Source organism: Jaculus jaculus, chromosome 4 (assembly GCF_020740685.1).
Source record: "Jaculus jaculus isolate mJacJac1 chromosome 4, mJacJac1.mat.Y.cur, whole genome shotgun sequence".
NCBI lineage: Eukaryota > Metazoa > Chordata > Mammalia > Rodentia > Dipodidae > Jaculus > Jaculus jaculus.
Genome location: NC_059105.1, coordinates 28,479,484 through 28,499,336, shown reverse-complemented (window position 1 = coordinate 28,499,336; position 19,853 = coordinate 28,479,484). Strand labels below are relative to the sequence as shown.

General features: G+C 36.2%; 1 protein-coding gene across 7 annotated transcripts in view; it reads right to left on the bottom strand.

The window, feature by feature from the left end:
- Erbb4 (erb-b2 receptor tyrosine kinase 4) overlaps positions 1–19,853 on the bottom strand; it is a 1,092,347-nt gene that overhangs the window by 500,880 nt on the left and 571,614 nt on the right. The gene's annotated exons all lie outside the window — the stretch shown is intronic.

Here is a 19,853-nt window from a genome sequence, read left to right as displayed (position 1 = left end):
GCCTTCTAGAACTCATTTTGTTCACAGGTTGGTTGGTTTTCATTAGCTGGGAATTAGTGGAGTTGGTTACTTCAATCACTAAAGTATTGTACTCTCAAGGATTATAAAAACCTCTCAATAGGCATATTTTTTTGGCAAAAATACAATAGTAAACAAAGTACACCTTCCTATATAACTCTTTCTACCTAAAAATACTTTGATATTCTCTTATAATACAGACAGGGTTATATTGCTAACAATCATTTCTAAGGTAATTCTAATGTACTCCAACAGAGCAAATGGGATATTTTAGTATGTTTTATCTTCCTGAAATTTAGGAAGAAGTGTGCTGTTGAAATAGCACAGTATAGGTCATCCACCTACAATATTCACACAATCCCAGCAGGAGCAACAACGATACTTTAAGGACTGAAGCAAGGCACTAATGATTTATTATTTTATCAACACATTGGAATAAGCAAAATAATCTTGTTTAATTGCATGACCTGAGCTTCATCTGTAGATAGGATTCTATTTTTGAATTTTTGCTAAAAATATTTGTAATCTTTTATCAAGAGAGTGTTTGTTCTCAGTTGGGCTAAACACATCCCACTCCAACCTCTCTGTGTCAACATAATTTACCCTAGGGAACAAAATGACACCTTTTTGCCACCACTATCAAATGCTAGCCTGGGGGCTACCCTCAGTAAGAAAGCTCTCCTTTCAAACCTTAGGAAACATGAACTCTCTGAGAAAGTTGCTTGGGTGCAAACAAATAATTGAGATACATGATTCTTTCCTGGAATGAAAGCAAGAATCCCCCTTCCTTCACAGTTTAAGATATATTCATTCATCCCAAGCTCAGCACCAAAAATTGTGCTACACTTCTTGTGGTGTCTAGATGAATGAAAGTATAGCAATCATAACAGGAAAGTCTACTAATATGGCATAAAGATTGTCTTGTTAAAAAGCATTTAAGTAAATCACACAGAAATGTTCAAGTTCTTGTTGTCTTTCAAATATAAAGTCATTTTAGGGCTAGAGAGATAGCTTAACAGTTAAGGCACTTGCCTGGACAGCCTGAGGACCCAGGTTCACCTATCCAAGTCCCAAGTGAGCCAGATGCACAAAGTGATGCAAGCATGCAAGGTCACACATGCGCACAAAGGGTATCTGGAGTTTGATCATAGTGACGCGAGGCACTGGCATGCCAATTCTCTCTCTCTCTCTCTCTCTCTCTCTCTCTCTCTCTCTCTCTCTCTCTCTCTCCCTCTTGTTCCCACTTGCTCACATTAAAAAAAAAGGGGGGGGGCAGTCTGTTGGGCTTGCCTCAAAAAATAAAAATAAAAAAAATACATGGAACACTGAAAATCATTTTGCACTTGAATGTGAATGTGATGCTCTCAAGAGAATATTTTAAAATATAACTTTCAAGTGACCCAATGCCTGCTCTCAACCTTGGATAATTTAAGTTAAGAATACAAGAGAGATAGCTTAATCATGTCCTTTAGTGATAGACCAGTATAAATCTCCTAGTCACTGTAAATATTTACAAACAAATATACTAGTAAAAAGAAGGGAAAAAAAAAAAAAAAGAAATGTTCTTAAGGACATATCACCAGGTTGATATGAGTCAAGTGCCATCTTTCTTGATTCTGCTTTTGGGCTAGTTTGTGGTCTTAAATAAAGTATATGTGATTTAAAGGTCGAGACTGTGGATTATGCCAAGTATCTCTGTGGATACTCATGCAAATGGTGAATGGTTGTGTTCAAGGAGAGAGAAAGAGAGAGAGAAGGTGAATCTAACCCCATAGTTCATTTGTAATTTACTCATTACTCTTTTTCTCTTATAAGATCATTTCAAAAGAAAATCATGTGCTCTAAAACATAAAAAAAGAAATAGAAAAAGAAAACCAAAAGAATTTCTTGCAAGACAGAGCCTAGAGCAGTTTGAAAACATCAAATAAAACCCCTCCAGCATGTTCTCCCCGTGTGATTCCTTTGTACCCACTTTTGAGCCTGTGGGCTCATTTCCCATGACACACAAAAGGTTTCTGTGCCATGTTGATAGACATAAACACATGCGGAGTGCTCATTTGCCATTCTGTCTGCCGAGGCTCAGGCTGTTTTCGGCAAAGTTAATTTCATTTGAAAATGTATTCTTGGAAGTCAAATATCATGTTAGATTGTAAGTTGATTTTCTTGCACTTTTGTTGAGTGAATGACTCACATTGTGTTTGGCTGTACATAATAACTACAGTTTATATACATGCAAGTGTTGAATCTGGACCTATGAATCTGCACACATATTTATAGAGAAAAATATGTGTACACATGTATGTCTTTTTCTTAAATATTTATGAGATTATTGTCCTGGTTGCCACTTTAACCTTCTGCCTTTTGTCCTTATTTTTGTAATCTTTTAAACAGATAAGAAATGTTGTTTTCATATATTTGTTACTATAATTATTTTACATAAATAGCTTCAATGTTCTAATGTAAAGAATATAATTCTACACACTATCACTTTCTATGAATTATAGAATTCAAAGATTTGAAATAACTGTTCACAGTTATAATTGTTTACAATTGCTACTGTTTTCATGGTATGCTCAAAGTGGGAAATATTTATTACCTATTTATATAAGAAAATAAATGGTCTCATAATCAAAACTGTAAAAGGATTTTTTTTTGAAATATTTATAATGATTCTATGTCCAATCAGAAACTATAATTTATTCATTTATTATCCTTATTTATGTTATAAAATAAAGCTTATAAATTTGAATAAACATGAAAAATAAATTTGACCTGTCATCATGAAGATGCAAATTCTAGTTTTGAAATATATCTCTCAGGTTTTGGATATATGTGGAGTCTACACACCTAGCTGACTCTCCAGTTGTCTCACATCTCCATGGTTTAGTCAGCACACCACCATTGCCTTTTATTGTACACACTGACAGAGACCCATCAATATTATAGCAATTCAGTGAGCAAAAACATCAACACTGGCCTTCCCTTTCTTCAGAGGATAAATTTCCATAGCAAATAATAACTGAGTACTTCAATTGCCAAAAGACCCAGGAAATTTTTAGATAGATAGATATATAGGTAGGTAGGTAGGTAGGTAGGTAGGTAGGTAGATAGATAGATAGATAGATCAATCTTTGCCATTTAAAATAAGTAATAAAATTTTATTATAAGTTCAGCAAATCGGGAGGAGTTAAATGTGTACTTTGTATTATTTCTGCACATTTAAAAGCTAGTATGAAATATCTAGTATTGAAATTTCATTCTTTTTGGCAAATGGTTGTTTTAAAGGAAGCAATGATAAATGAGTTTTAAATACAGTATAAAAGTAATCCACAGGGATACAAATTATGAGCTGAAATGGTAGTGTTACCCAGCAGGGGCATTTGAATTCTTTGGGAAGATCTAAGAAGAAATGAAAAACCATGGAGAGGATTTTCTTGGCACCACTGGGAAGTCTTGGCTTAAAATTAGGTTTTAAAAGCAACTAATTTTACTTAGTTGCTCAATTCATGTTATGTTTGCTTCCTCTCTAAACTATGTTTGAATCTTGGCACTTAATTATTAAAAAATAATAGTATACCTATAATGACATTTTATTGAATGCAAATGTACATGGCTGATATTAACATAGGAAATATACACATGCTAAAAATTAAGAATTAGCAATTATTTCTAGATATGCATATGGACTGTAAGATTTTATAAAAGATGTGTACTTTAATTCTGAGGCACTCAGGAAGCCAAAGCACACTCCATTTTCCACAGTGATGCCATGACTTCACTAGTTCTAAGAAAAGGTATTAAGCATTCTGCCTTAAAAACTTTCCACAGAGGTATGTAGATGCAAGAATGTGACTTTCTGAAAAAGACAACAGTAGCTTAGGAAATAATAATAGTAACTGACAAAGGGACAAAAAAAAACAAACCTTAAAAGTTCAGGAAAATTTAAGTACTTTCTTGTACTCTATCTGATCATAGTGAGATTAAACTACAAACCAACAGCAAGAAAGCTATAGAGCATACACAAAATAATGGAAACTAAATGATGTGCTACTAGATAATGAATGGGCCAGTGAAGAAATCAAGAAGGAAATAAAAATTTCCTAGAATCAAATGATAATGAGAATACAACATACCAGACAGAAACCTTGGGACACAATAAAGGCAGTCTTAATAGGGAAATTTATAGTTTTATTAAGAAATTGGGGTGGGAGGGCATGGTGGTCTGCAGTGAGTAGGTCTGACTCATTTCTAGGCTCCTCTTACCTACCAGGTCTGAGTTCCTTGCATCTACAGTATGTGGGCGGCCATAGCAGTCTGGAGTGAGTAGGGTGGATCTCTTCCCACCTTCCAGGTCTGAGTTCCTTGCACAGAGAGTATGTGGGTAGGTGTGGAAGTCTGCAGTGAGTAGGCCAGAACCCTGTATCTGGGATATTCCCACCTCCTCAGTCTGGGTTGCCTACAGTGGTCTGTGTCCTGGAAGGCATGGCATAAACTAGGTGAGATCCCTGTTCCCTCACTTCTCTTAGTCCCCTGGTCCTGAGGTCCCATTGTGCCCTGCTCAGGGAGGCCTGGCCCCTGTGCAAGCTATGGAATTAGGCCTTTTGCTCTGGTATCCTGACCTGCCACTGGATACAAACATCCCTGTTCACCTTAGTCAGAGGGTGAAGAGGCCAAAGGACAAACACTTATTTCTTCATCAATAAAATGAATAAAATGGGTAGACAACAATGCAAAAAAAGCCAGCGAAAGTCAGAAAACTGTGAGATATCCACCAAAGATGCCTAGTCCTACTATGGGAACCTCCAATGAAATCATACAGAAATCAACAGAAATTTATTCCCAAAATGAAAACACAGCAATCAATAAGACCCTGATTAAAGAAAACAAAATCAGGTTGAAGGGGTAACTTAGCAGTTAAGGCATTTGCCTGCAAAGCCAAAGGACTCTGATTCGATTCCCCAGGACCCATGTTAGCCAAATGCACAGGGGCACACGCATCTGGAGTTTGTAGTGGCTGGAGGCCCTGGTGCTCCCATTCTCTGTCTCTCTGTCTCTCTGTCTCTGTCTCTGTCTCTGTCTCTGTCTCTCTCTCTCTCTCTCTTGCTCCCTCTTTCTCTGTCAAATAAATAAATAACTATAAAATATCTTTTTAAAAAAAATCACTGAACTTGAAGCAAACTATCAAAGAACCAACAATCACATCAATTAAATTAAACAGAATCATTTAGTAGAGCATTTGACCTTTGGAAGTAGGCTTTTCTTGATTGAAGAAAATGTTAGAACCCTCCAAGGAGATATGACTAAATTGGAGGTAGGTCAAGAAATGGAAGACCTCAACAACTGGTTGATTTAGCTTAATGAGGACTAGATCAAATGCAAGAATGAACTATAGGAAGCATCAAGAAAATCAGAACTGGAATTGAAATTGTACATCAAAAAGGGATAGACATGATACAAAGTACCACAAAAGAAAGCAAGTCAGACAGAAATTATAAAAACCTCTCTAGAACCACTCAACAACAGAGATATTCATGTGGAACACAGAATATCAGATCTGGAAGATAAGACAGAAGAAATAGATTGAGAAGCCAAAAACTTTGCTAAGTTCAAAACTCCAAAAAAAAAAAAAAATCAAGTGAATAGAATACAAGAGAGCTGTGGGACACCCTAAAACAAACAAACATCTAGATCAAGAGTATACCAGAATGAGAGGAATTCCAGACCAGAGGCAAAGAGAGCACACTCAACAAAACTTGAAGAAAATTTTCCAAATCTTGCAAAGGGCAGCCCATCCAGATATAAGAAGTGCACAGCACACCAAATAGGCAGGACCAAAGAAGAAACTCTCCAAGACACATCACAGTTAAAACTCTTAACAATGAAAATAAAGATAGAATATTAAAAGCAGCAAGAGAGAAGCAGTACACAACATACAAAGGCAATCCCATTAGAATAAAATCAGATTTTTCAATGGAAACCGTGAAAGCCAAAACAATACTGACAACCCCTGGTCAAAATGATCAAACAAACAAATAAATGAGAGAGAGAGAGAGAGAGGGAAGTCTCATATTAACAAAAGCAGAAATAGAAAAAGGAAAGTTCACTATAAACATCAATGAAATTGGGAGAATCAACAGGGGATACTTCCAAAACCTCTACTCCACAAAATTGGATAATCTGGAAGAAATGGATGAATTCCTAGACTCATACCACCTAAAAACTAAACTCACAGGAAATTATTCCCCTAAATAAACCTATCATATCCATGGAGATTAAAAATGTAATAAAAAACCTCCTTAAAAAGAAAAGTCCAGGACCAGATGGCTTGTCAGCTGAATTCTATCCAACTTAATTCTTCTCAAATTGATACCAGGGATTCCCACCCAACTCCTTTTATGAAGCTATCATAACCCTAATACCAAAACCAGACAGAGAGGCAATAAGAAAAGAAAATTCTAGGCCTATATCCCTGATGAACTTAGATGCAAAGATCCTGAACAAAATACTTGCAAATCCAATTCAACAACACATCAACAGTATTATCAACCTTGACAAAGTAGGCTTCATCCCTGGGATGCAGGGATAGTTCAACATATGGAAATAATTCAATGCAATACCCACATAAATAAACTTGATCATAAGAACCACATGATCATCTCAATTGATGCAGAGAAAGCCTTTGACAAAATACAACTCTCTTCATGATCAAAACACTGGAAAGAATGGAGGGTTTATATATAACACAATAAAGGCTATATATAAACTCCATAAAGCACAAGTAATACTTAATGGGGAAAAACTCAAGGAGTTCCCACTGAGATTGGGAACAAGTGAGGGGTGCCCTCTCTCACCACTGCTCTTCAACATAGTATTAGAAGTACTAGCCCAAGCAATATGACAGGAGAAAGCAATAACTAATTATAACTAATACCAAAGTAATTCAGAAAATAAAAATGACATACCTTAAAAACATATATACATATACACATATAAAAGAAATGGAGGGCTGGAGAGATGGCTTAGTGGTTAAGCGCTTGCCTGTGAAGCCTAAGGACCCCGGTTCGAGGCTCGGTTCCCCAGGTCCCACGTTAACCAGATGCACAAGGGGGTGCACGCGTCTGGAGTTCGTTTGCAGTGGCTGGAAGCCCTGGCGCGCCCATTCTCTCTCTCTCCCTCTATCTGTCTTTCTCTCTGTGTCTGTCGCTCTCAAATAAATAAATAAATAAATAAATTTTAAAAGAAATGGAGCATTTCATTGATTTATATGAGCTACAAAAGTAAATCAAGATGATATTAACTGCTTAAATAGATCTATAACAGGTACAGAGATCTAAGCAGTTATTTAAAAAAAAAAAAATTCTCCCAAATAAAAACCTTCCAGGCCCAGATATATTCACTGGTAAATTTTAGCAGACCTTCATGGAAGATCTAACACCAATGTTTATCAAATTTTCCATATAATAGAAAAGGATGGAATTTTACCCAACTCTTTCTATGAAGACAATATCACCCTGATACCAAAAAATGGCAAAGATGGAACAAAAAAGAAAACTACAGACCAATCTCCCTCATGAACATACATTCAAAAATTTGTAAAAAGATATTGGCAGATGTAATACAAGAATATATCAAAAAACATAATTCACCCTGACCAAATAGGCATCTTCCTCGAGATGCAAGGATGATTCAACATACCCAAATCAATAAATGTAATACACCATATAAATGGACAGGACAAAATTCACATGATCATCTCACTAGATGCAAAAGAAGACATTTGACAATATCCAACATCCCTTCATGATAAAAGTCCTACTAAACTGGGAAAATAAGGAATAAGATCTATGAACATAATAAAGTCTATTTATGTCAAACCTATGGCCAACATAATGCTAAATGGGAAAAACTTGAAAATTTTCACTAAAATCATGAATAAGACAAGGGTGTCTATTGTCCCATTTTCATTTTTATAGTACTGAAAGTATTAGCTCTAGCAATAAGGCAAGAGACACATATAGAAGGGATACAAATTGGGAAGGAAGGGATCAAATTATCATTATTTTCAGATGATGTGAGTCTATACATCAGGCACCCTAAATACTCTAGCAGCAAACAGATAGAGCTGATAAACACTTTTAGCAACATAGTACAATACAAAAAAGACACACATAAATTAGAAGCCTTTCAATATACTAACAAAAAAATGTTGAGGATGAAATCAGAGAAGCACTCCAATTAACAATCACCTCAAAAATTTTAAAAAATAGCCTTGGGATAAACCTAAGAAAGGACAGAAAGGATCTCTACAATAAAACTTTAAAATACTGAAGACATAAATTGCAGAAGACACTAGGAATTAAAAGATATCCTAAATTTTCAATATTGTGAAAATGACAATCTTACCAAAAGCAATCTAAACATTTAATGCAATCCCCATCAAAATTACAATGACATTCTTCACAGAAATAGAAAAAAACAAATCCTAAAATTCATTGGGAAGCACCAAAAAAAAAAAAAAAAAAAAACCTTGAGGGCTTGAGAGATGGCTTACCAGTTAAGGCATTTGACTGCAAAGCCAAAGAACCCCAGTTCAATTTTCTAAGACCCACATAAGCCAGATGTGCACAAGGGGCAACATGCATCTGGAGTTAATTTTCAGTGGCTGGTGGCCCTGGCACTTGTTCCTTCTTTCTCTCTCTCCCTCTGTCTCTCATATGAATAAATGAATAGCCAAAATAACTTTGAGCAACAAAAATAAGGTTGGAGGGGCTGGAGAGATGGCTTAGTGGTTAAGCACTTGCCTGTGAAACCTAAGGACCCCATTTCAAGGCTCAATTCTGCAGGATCCAAATTAGCCAGATGCACAAGAAACGCACGAGTCTGGAGTTTGTTTGCAGTGGCTGGAAGCCCTGGTGCACACATTCTCTCTCTCTCTCTCTCTCTCTCTGTTAATCTCAAATAAATAAATAAAAATGAACAAAAAAAATTAAAAAATAAGGCTGGAGGTATCACCATACCTGATTTTGATCTATATTACAGAGCCATAGATACGGGCACAAATCAGACACTTCGAACAATGAAAGGGAATAGAGGACTCATACATAGGCTGGGGAGCAACAGCCACCTGATCTTTGACAAAAAATGCCTAAAACTTTTATTGGAGAAAAGACAGCCTCTTCAGCAAATGGTACTGGGAAAACTGGAAATGTATATGTACAAGGATGAAAATAAAACCTTATTTCTCCCCATGCAAAAGAATTAAGTCCAAGTTGATCAGAGACCTTAATATCAAACCTGAAACTCTGAAACTGCTAGAGAAAAATTTAGGGGAAACCCTTCAACATAGTTGCACAGGCAATACCTTTCTGAATATTACCCCTGTTTCTCAGAAAATAAAATCACTAATCAACCACTAGGACGTTATGAAATTACAAAGTTTGTTTTTTTTTTAATACTAAAAGACACGGCAAATAAAGATGCAACATACAGAATAGGAGAAAATCTTTGCCAGCTATACATCTCTGACAGAGGATTAATATCCAGGATATACAAAGACCTCAAAAAAACTAAATAATAAGAAATCAAACAAACCAATTAATAATGGCCTATGGAGGCAGAGTTTTGTAAAGTAGAAATACAGATGGGATATAAACATATGAAAAATGCTCTACATTCTTAGCCACTAGACAAATGCCAATTAAAACTACTTTGAGATTCCACCTTAACTCCTGTCAGAATGGCTGTAATCAAGAAATCAAATGATAATAAATGCTGGTGAGGATGTGGAATAAGAGGAACCCTTCTACACTGTTGGGGGGAATGTAATCTGGTAAAGCCCATTGTGGAAATCATTGTGGAGGTTTCTGAGACAACTAAAAATAATTTTGCCATATTATCCACTATATCACTCCTAATCATATAGTCTAAGGACTCATCCCATTACCTTAGAGACTGTTGCACATCCATGTCTCTTGCTGCTCTAATCACAACAGCTAAGAAATGGAACCAGCCTAGATGTCCCTCAACTGATGAGTGGATAATGAAGATGTGGCACATTTATACAATGGAGTTCTATTGAGCAGTAAAGAAAAATGCAGTCATAAAGTTTGCAGGGAAATAGATGGACCTGGAAATGATTATACTTAGTAATGAACTCAGTCCTAGAAAACTAAGCACTACATATTCTCTCATCTGTGTATCCTAGCTACAAATGTTTAGATTGGTGTGTGAGTTGGAATAAAGCTCAGTAGCAGAGGCTGGTAAGCTATAAAGGGTGATAATAAGGGAGAGAGGGGGGATTAAATTGTGATGTTGTATATATGTAAGTAGAAGACCAGGTTAATGGGAGTAGAAAGGCCTAAATTCGGTCAGGGGAAGAGGTTGAGTAAAGGAAAGGTGGGGGGAGTGCTAATCAAAGTCTAAAAAGGTATGAATAAGTCACATAGAAATCTACTTTTTTGGACAATGTAACAAATAGAAACCATAGATTGTTACTAGAAAATTTTCATTGCCAGGGATGGGATACCTTCCAGTGAGTTGGCCAGGGAGGTTCCCGATGACCACAAAACATTATAGACCATTGCCAAAGCTTTTGGTTTCCCACCAGGAATAGATGATAAGACCCTAATGGTGAATATGCCACATGCTTGGGCTACAAGGTCACTGAGAAATCCTGCTGGAGCTGAATGAACTGAAAACCTCCTCCTTGTACCCCAGCTGACAGAAAACTGGAAAAAGCTATGCTACATGTAGTTCCATGTGTGAGAGAGAAGTCACCAGTGGAGATAAACAACAGTGGACACTGAAATCCTTAAGTTGGGTCAGCCAGGTCAAATGAGCTAAAAGTGCAATAGTTGCATGTCTGTTATGGGGAAACTCAACTGCTCTCCAATTGGACTGGAGGCCTGCTCTATAGGAGGGAATACATGCCTGATACTGAAAACCTATAGCAGGGAATGCCATGAGCCCTGGAGGTGTAACACCTGCTGGTTTCTGGCTAAATGCATATATTATACTCACCAAACTGCCTGGTAAACCCTATTCTTAATGTTCACACCCATGCATAAATGCTACTCTCACTTTTGGTTAGAGAAGTTTCTCTTTTCACATGGTGGTGACCTCTCTGGGATGCCTCAAAAGGCACCATAGTGCTGAGAAGAAGTGACAGAGGGATTCTCAGCCCTGAAACATCTCTATCATTCTTTCCAAGTCTCAGGGTCCATTTTTGAAGAGGTGGCAGAAAAAAATGTAAATGAAAGGAGGGATAGGGCTCCTTTACAATATACTCTTCCAGGAATGATATGACCTGGATATCCAGGACTTCACAGTGTCTGGCAATACCTGCCCAAGATCCTCATAATAGCAGGAAAATATGATGAAACCAAAGTAAAAGAGAGACTGAGAGGGAGTGGTGATATGATAGACAGGGGAGTTGTGAAGGGGAAACAGAGGGGTGAGGGACTTGTCATGCTTGTCAATAATAAAAATAAATAAATCAAAAAAAGCTAACAAAGGGGATGACATTCCCCTTCTCTCTCTATCTCTCTTTCTCCTCTATTCCATATAAGTAAATATTAAAATATATACAATTACAACTATTATATGGCACTGCCACACCATTGCTGGGTATATGCCTGAAAGAACTGAAGTGTGTAGACAAGAGAAATATTTCCTTACCAACTTTTCTCACAGCAATGTTCCCAATAGCCAAGCTATGGGAAGACTAGGTCACTATCAACAGATGAATGGGTAAAGACACATGTTACTATGGGAACACATATGCATTTCAGCCATAAAACAGAACAAAATCATTACATTTTCAGGAAAAGAGATGAAAATAGAGATGATCATTTTAAACAAACAAAAAATGCTAAACTGAGAACAAAAAATATTTCATGTTGTGTTAGGTAAGAATGATTATCAACTTGACGGTAGTTAGAATCACCATGAAATTGAACATCTAGCTATCTAGGAGGGGTTTTCTAGATGGGATTAATTAAAATGGGAGGACCAAACCTAAATTTGAGAGGCACCATCTCACTGGCTGGGGTCCAGACCAGGAGAGAAGCAGCTGAGCATCAGCATTCATCCCTCTGCTTTCTCTGTACAGACAAATGGTGAAGAGTGGCTTCATGCTCTGACTGTCATATCATCCCTGCCAAGTTGGACTGTAACCTCTAACTGTGAGCCAACATAAGCCCTTACTTCCTTATGGCATTTTCTTTTCAAGTATTGCGTAGGATGAAATAAGTAACTAATTATACACTTTCTCTCCCATATGTAGAGCCTAGATTTAAAAACAAAAACAAAATAGAACAAAACAAACAAACAAATGAAACATGTGAATTGTACATGATGGTGAATGCCTATGATCCCAGCATCTGAAAGGAATTGAAAAGTAGAGAGTGGTTGATCAGGAATTCAAGGTCATCCTCAACTCTGTAGTGAGTTTGAGCCTAGCTTGATACTTGGTGTCTCTCTATCTATCTATCTATCTATCTATCTATCTATCTATCTATCTATCTATCTATCTCTATCTCTCTCTCTGTGTGTCTCTCTGTCTTTCACACACACACACACACACACACACACACACACTATAAACAATATATAAATGTTTGTTTGGTAAGAGGAAGGGGATGTGCATCAGGGGCAAGAGAGCTTAAATAGATGTTATCCTGATCCAAATACATGTATGAAATGAACAATAATGGAGATGTTATAGTGTTCTCAGCTTTTGTTTTCACTTTGGTATCCAAAAGATTTTTTTAAATAATTATAATCAGGCTTCAATATGTGTTTTGACATAAGAGCTACTTGAGTCCTTGTGAGAGTCTCTATTTATTTTCTCATGAGAGAAGTTTTAATAAAAAACATAACTGATAACATTCAGCATTACTTCTGGTTCACATAAATATTTGTGGCAAGGATGGATTTGTATCTTCATTTTTCTTTTGCAGATTACTAATTTTACACATGGTTTACTATAAAGAGGCTATCTGCTTTACTATTATTATTACTTATATTTATGTCTGCTTTAAAATATGAGATTGTGTATCTAAAAGAGGAAAAGAAAATGAATGAAGCTAAAACTTTGTATTTAATCGCTTATCTAATTTAAAATTGTACATTGAATTAGTGGAAAATGGCTCATCAATAAAAAATGGCTTATCAATACTACTTTTTATTTGTTTTTAGCAATATGTCATGTTTATTGATGAAACACATGACAGAAGTAATCCTTCCCCTTAATAATACTATGACATACATACGACAAAGAAAAGCAATTTAAATTATGTACTGATAATCTTCAATAAAGTTGTCAAGGAATTGATAACCTGTATTTTGACCTCTGATGTATTTATTTTACACAAGTGATAATTAGGATTTCTTAATTTTTAAGAGGCACTTGAGCCAAGACACTCATTCTTAATTCAATCCTTTCCCCTGAGCACCAGAAGCCAGAAGGTGAAGTATGACACAATTTTAATTGCAAAGATTTATCACAATGACATCTAATTTCTAAGTACATGAAACGACAGTGGAATGCATGACTGTGAAGTTCATCTACACATTCCATATGTGAGCACTTACATCAGAGTGAAGTCTACTCCTTTTTTCATTTTATTTCTCCATCTATGCTATATAAAAGATATGACCATAGGTAGGAGAAACACTACTTCATTATCTATTCTATCTTTTCTTTGAGAATCAAAAAAGCACATATCTGATTAAAGATTAAAAGGCTTACATTAAACATTCCATGAAATTTGAGTTCAGCTTATAATTTAGTCATACATGAATTTACACTGATTTACAAATTACTTAGTTTTCTTCTAATTGGTAAATAGACATTTATCATACCAATAACTGTGGGCTAACTCCACAATGCACTACCCATATACCTCAATAAGGAGGGACCAATGGGAAGGGGGTAGGTCACAGATGAGCCTAATAATGGTACCAAACTGCCTGTATTTTCTGAATACAAAACTAATAAAAATAAAGAAAGAAAGAAAACCTGAAAAAATGCATACTTATTCATATATAAAGCATATACATTGAAATATCTTTCCAAATCTTCTTGTTACTTCTCTCTTTAATATCTTTAATCATACTTTTTAGAATAATGTAGTGAAAGGAAACTGACATAAAAGAGGACAAAACTCATCTTGTATGAATTACTTATCCTCCTCAGGACTCATTTTAAATAAAGGTGTGGTTTAGACACTCAACATTGCTTCCTACTTTTGCCCTTTTAAAGGAAAACATTATTTTTTTTAATTTTTATTTAATCTACCATTATGCACCATATCTATAGATGGTCTATTATTCCTTGATTTATTGTCTTACAACACAATAAATAAAATAATGTCCTTAAAATAATATGAGGTGTATTTATCTTAAAAATATTTATATAATCTAAGACCATAAGTTTCTCAACCTAAAATAAATTAAATTACTTTAATGTTTTTAAAACTTCTTATAATTCTTATTAAAATTACCCCAAATGTTGTAATCCTTTGCAAAATAAATAATAATTATTATTATTTAATTAATTACTTAAACGTTCATAAATTCTTCTGCGTAGATACAAAGACAAACTCCATATACTTGTACCACTTTGTGCATCTGGCTGTATATGGGCCTTAGGGAATCAAACCTGGGTCATTAGGCTTATAGGGAAGGACCTTAAATGCTGAGCCACCTATCCAGTCCCTACACTTAAGATTTTTAAAAATTGATGTGTTCTATTTCAGTTGTCAAATACATAGATTTTGTTAGAATGCTTGTCCTAAATTAAAAATTGCCAGGAATAGTGGTTCATGCCTTTAATCCCAGCACTGGGGAGGCAGACGTAGGAGGATCTCTGTGAGTTCCAGGCCACCCTGAGATTCCACAGTAGATTCCATGTCAGCCTGGGCTACAGCAAGATCCTACCTAGATAAGGAAGGAAGGAAGGAAGGAAGGAAGGAAGGAAGGAAGGAAGGAAGGAAGAAAGAAAGAAAGAAAGAAAGAAAGAAAGAAAGAAAGAAAGAAAGAGGGAGGGAGGGAGGGAGGGAGGGAGGGAGGGAGGGAGGGAGGGAGGGAGGGAGGGAGGGAGGGAGGGAGGGAGGGAGGGAGGGAGGGAGGGAGGGAACGAAAGAGAGAGAAAGAGAAAAAAAAACTGAAAAATATGCAATGGATATTTGTGACACTAATTTACTAACTAAGCTGACAAAATATCCATAATTTTAATATTTCCCTCTAATAGGACAAAATGTGATATTGAAATAATAATTAGAATAATCTATAGAGATTATTCTAATAATTATAATTATTCTAATAATTCTGCTATCAGTTCATATTTCTATGTCTCTGTTATCTCATGCACTAAGAAATAAAAAAATACATGAAGACTTACAGAAAATTAATAGCTTTTCAAAGAACAAAACAAAATATACCATATATGCAGTTATTTATATTTTTCTGGTTATGGTGTTACTAATATAAGGCAATGGAATTTCACTTCCTTCTCTTATTGTGCTCAACCTTCTCAATTCCCCATATCTGTAGGAAGAAATATAAGCTGAATAATTCCTTTCGCTATTGTATGAAACCAACTAATACATTTTCATCTCTTGTTGAGTCATTTATTTATTTATTTATTGCTTTGTTTTTTGAGGTAGGGTCTCGCTCTAGCTCAGGCTGATCTGGAATTCGCTGTGGAGACTCAGGGTGGCCTTCAACTCATAGTGATCCTCCTAAATCTGCCATCCAAGTGCTGGGATTAAAGGCATGTGCCACCACGCCCTGCTAGAGTCATTTGATTTTTTTTTAATTTTTATTTATTTATTTATTTGAGAGCGACAGACTCAGAGAGAAAGACAGATAGAGGGAGAGAGAATGGGCGAGCCAGGGCTTCCAGCCACTGCAAACAAACTCCGGACGCGTGCGCCCCCTTGTGCATCTGGCTAACGTGGGACCTGGGGAACCGAGCCTCGAACCGGGGTCCTTAGGCTTCACAGGCCAGCGCTTAACCGCTAAGCCATCTCTCCAGCCCTCATTTGATTTTTGTTGGCAACATATGTACACTATTTTGTCTCTGCCCTGTAACTCACAGTACCAGAAATTGTTTGCTACACACATGAGCTTGTGTTCAGAGAGACCTACGAGGTCCCCAAAATAAGATAGAATTCTGCCAAAGCAGTTGATTACCAGTCTGAGGCAAAAGGTAAGGCCTTATTGCTGAAGACACCATATGCTGCTGACAGAGCGCATGGAGAGACCTGGCTGGAATCCAGAAGAAGGTCAGTGCCTCAGCAGTTAGCCCATTTAGTGCTGGGAAGTTCTTCATGAGCTACATGGGCAAAGTGGCCAAAAACAGTCTAAGCAACCAGAGGTCTAAGATACTCAGAAGCAAACTCCCCTTCAGCATGTCAGTCAGTAGTGGAACAGAGCCTTCCTGGGTAAACCAACAGTTTTCTGATTGGCTAAGAGATCCACTAAGGGTAAAGGAACCCATATTTAGAAATGGGAACCAGATCAGAATCCTATGGTTATGGAGACAAAAATTATGCTCTCCAGTGTCAAGCTCTCACTAGTCTTTGGCTAAAAGAAGGGTTACATACATAAACTTCTCCCTAATCTAATCATGCTTATCCCACTTAAACTATGCTGACTTCACTCTCCATTGAAGAATCTGTTCTTTTTCAGAAAGTAGGGAGACTGGAGGAGATAAACTACCCCTGGCACTTCAGCAAAGCCACAGCTGCATCCATAGAGGAATTGGGGAGATGAGCAAGAGTGCTGCTTCCATGCTGAACCTGATAATCAGAATCTGGATGAATGACACAGACACTGAGGATACTACTCAACACCTACCACAGCAGAGATCCAGAAGTTCCTAGGAGCTCATCTCTGAAGTAGACTCACACACCATGGCTCAGGGAATTTTTTTGTTGGTGTTGTTATTGTTGTTTTGTTTTGTTTTGGTGTTTTGAGGACAGGTCTCATTTTAGTCCAGGCTGACTTGGAATTCACTATATAGTCTCAGGGTGGCCTCGAACTCACAGTGATCCTCTTACCTCCCAAGTGCTGGGATTAAAGGTGTGTGCCACCACTCCCGGCAAGGCTCAGGGAATTTTGTGGAAGAGGGGTCAGAAAGATTCTAAGAGCCACAGGTTGAGACATCATGCCCAGAGGCATTCCCTCCCATCCCAAAATAAATGACTACTGCTCCTGCAGTGCATAAATCACAACCCCAAGGGGAACACCTGCAATTCCTCAGAGGGGTATTCCCAATGGGATGAAGGCAGGGACAAGGGAAAAGAGGATACTTAAACATGATGTATCCATATGAAACATCTCATTTAATAATAATAATAATAATAAACATTAAAAAACTTATTTAAGAATTGAAACCTGGTCCCATGAATATTTTTGTGTGTCCTCCACTCTTTGGCACAAAGCAAAGAATCACCATGTGATGTTCTTTTAGTTAATATAGCCTATTGATCACAGGAAAATCTGAATATTTTGCCAAGGGTGTTCAAATCAGAACTGTATAAATTATTGTGCACACTGTGGTGGATTGATAGTTTAAATCTCTCTTTGATGAAGTCATAATAAAAAGTAAGAGAAATAATGTTTGGAAACAGTTTGTATGTTGTATAATAAATAATGGGGTCTATATCTGGTTATAGCATGCTACATATGTTTTATAGTTTATTATTCCAAAAGAGCAGATAAATCTGACAAAATCAAGGGGATATAGTCAAACAGAATTCTGATTATATGAATAACTTAAAAACCAATAAAAGTTAAACTTAAAACATAAAGTTTAGAGAATGTAGGTTATCATTAACTAAAAGTACATTCTTTATTTGTCAATAACTGTTAGAACATTCCTAGAATGTCTTTTAAAATATTAAAGTAATGTTGGAACTCTGGTATTACAGTAAATTTCAATTAAAAATGCGGGGTGTGGGGATCAGTATTTTCAACATTTTTTAAAACTACAAAATCAATTTGTTGTTATGTGTATGACACAGGGTCTCACTTTAGCCTAGTCTGACTTGAAACTCACTTTCTATACTCACACTGACTTCAAACTCAACATGATCTTCCTATCTCAGCCTCCTGTGTGCTATGACTAGAGGTGTGTGTGTGTGTGTGTGTGTGTGTGTCATCATGCTTGAAACATCAACAATTTAATTGCCATAACAACACAAATGAAATGGGGAAAATTGAATGATTTTAGAAGGGAACAAAGGTGCAGATTACTATTTTATGTACTTTTTATATGATTTTTTTCAAGATCATTATGGTTATGTGAAATAAACAAAGCTTACTGATAATTTACAATAAATTTATAGTTAAGCAGTTTAAGTTAAATTATATGTATATTGTATGGTATCAATGAGGAAAGGGAGGTTATGAGATTTGGAATAGCAAAGGCAAGAACTGCGTTTAACTTCTTCTGGGAGTAGCATGACAGAAATATGTGCTTTCCTACCTTTAATAATGCTCAGATGCAGCTCATGTGAATTACTAAGAGAGTAAAGCTTTAGGGAAATTTCTAAAATAAGTGATTTTATCTACTTGTGAACCATATTTTGATCTTCTTTTGCTTAAAGAGTAAAAAAAAAAAAAAAAAAAAAAAGATCTGTTAAATCTCAGTGGAAAGCCAGGCGTGAATCCCAGCGCTCAGGAGGCAGAGGTAGGAGGATTGCCCTGTGTTCAAGGCCACTCTGTGATGACAGAGTTAATTCCAGGTCAGCATGGACCAGAGTGAGACCCTACCTCAAAAAACAAAACAAAAAACAACAACAACAACAACAAAAATCTCAGTGGAAAAAGTAGTGACTAAAATTTTCCACCTTAAGACATTAATAATCTCAAATAATGTTGGCCATAGAAACTTTCATTTATCTGTTCCCTATCTACTTATCTGTCTTTTACATTAGTTTGAGACCTTTGTTCATGCAGACTGTGATCAATAAGCATGATTTGTCTAACTGATGGTGACAGATTTGATGATATTGCAGATATCTAGTTGATGAAATAATTTCTAGTATAGCTTCTGTGTTAAAATATTTGTTATTAAGTAAATATGCTCTAAAGAGAATATTTTCACATAAGCTGGAGAATCATAAAGATATCGGAAATGACCATGTCAGAAAGAATTCATAATGTATTTTCCAAAATAGTTTCTCTGTTACAATAATAATTCTCATCTCCTGGCACTTCCTTGTTTCAATGAAGCCTTTAAAAATTAGACTTTAGCCAGGCCTGGTGGCACACACCTTTAATCCTAGCACTTGAGAGGCAGAGGTAGGAGGATCGACCTGAATTTAAGGACACCCTGAGACAACATAGCGAATTTCAGGTCAGCCTGGACCAGAATGAAACCCCACCTCAAAACAACAACAACAACAACAACTAAAAACAATAGATTTAGGTTTACTTCTGAAGAGATATGTATATACTGGAAACTAAAGTTATAAACAATATTTCCCCCTTAAAGATTGATATTTTTATTAACATCAATTTATCCAGAGCCCTACAAATATAAAATATATTTAGGTCTTGTCACAAATAACATTTGATATTTAACAATTTGATGACACAGGTTAAAACACTTTTACTGTGTATTAAATGACTGTTTGGGTTCGGTATGATGGTGCACACCTTTAATTCAAGTAGTCAAGGAATTGAGGTAGGATGATTACCATGAATTTGAAGCAACTTGGGCTACAAAGTGAGTTTCAGGTCAGCCTCTGATAGAATGAGACCCTTCTTCAAAAAAAAAAAAAAAAAAAAAAAGAATATTTTGATCATGGCTTTTGGTTGTT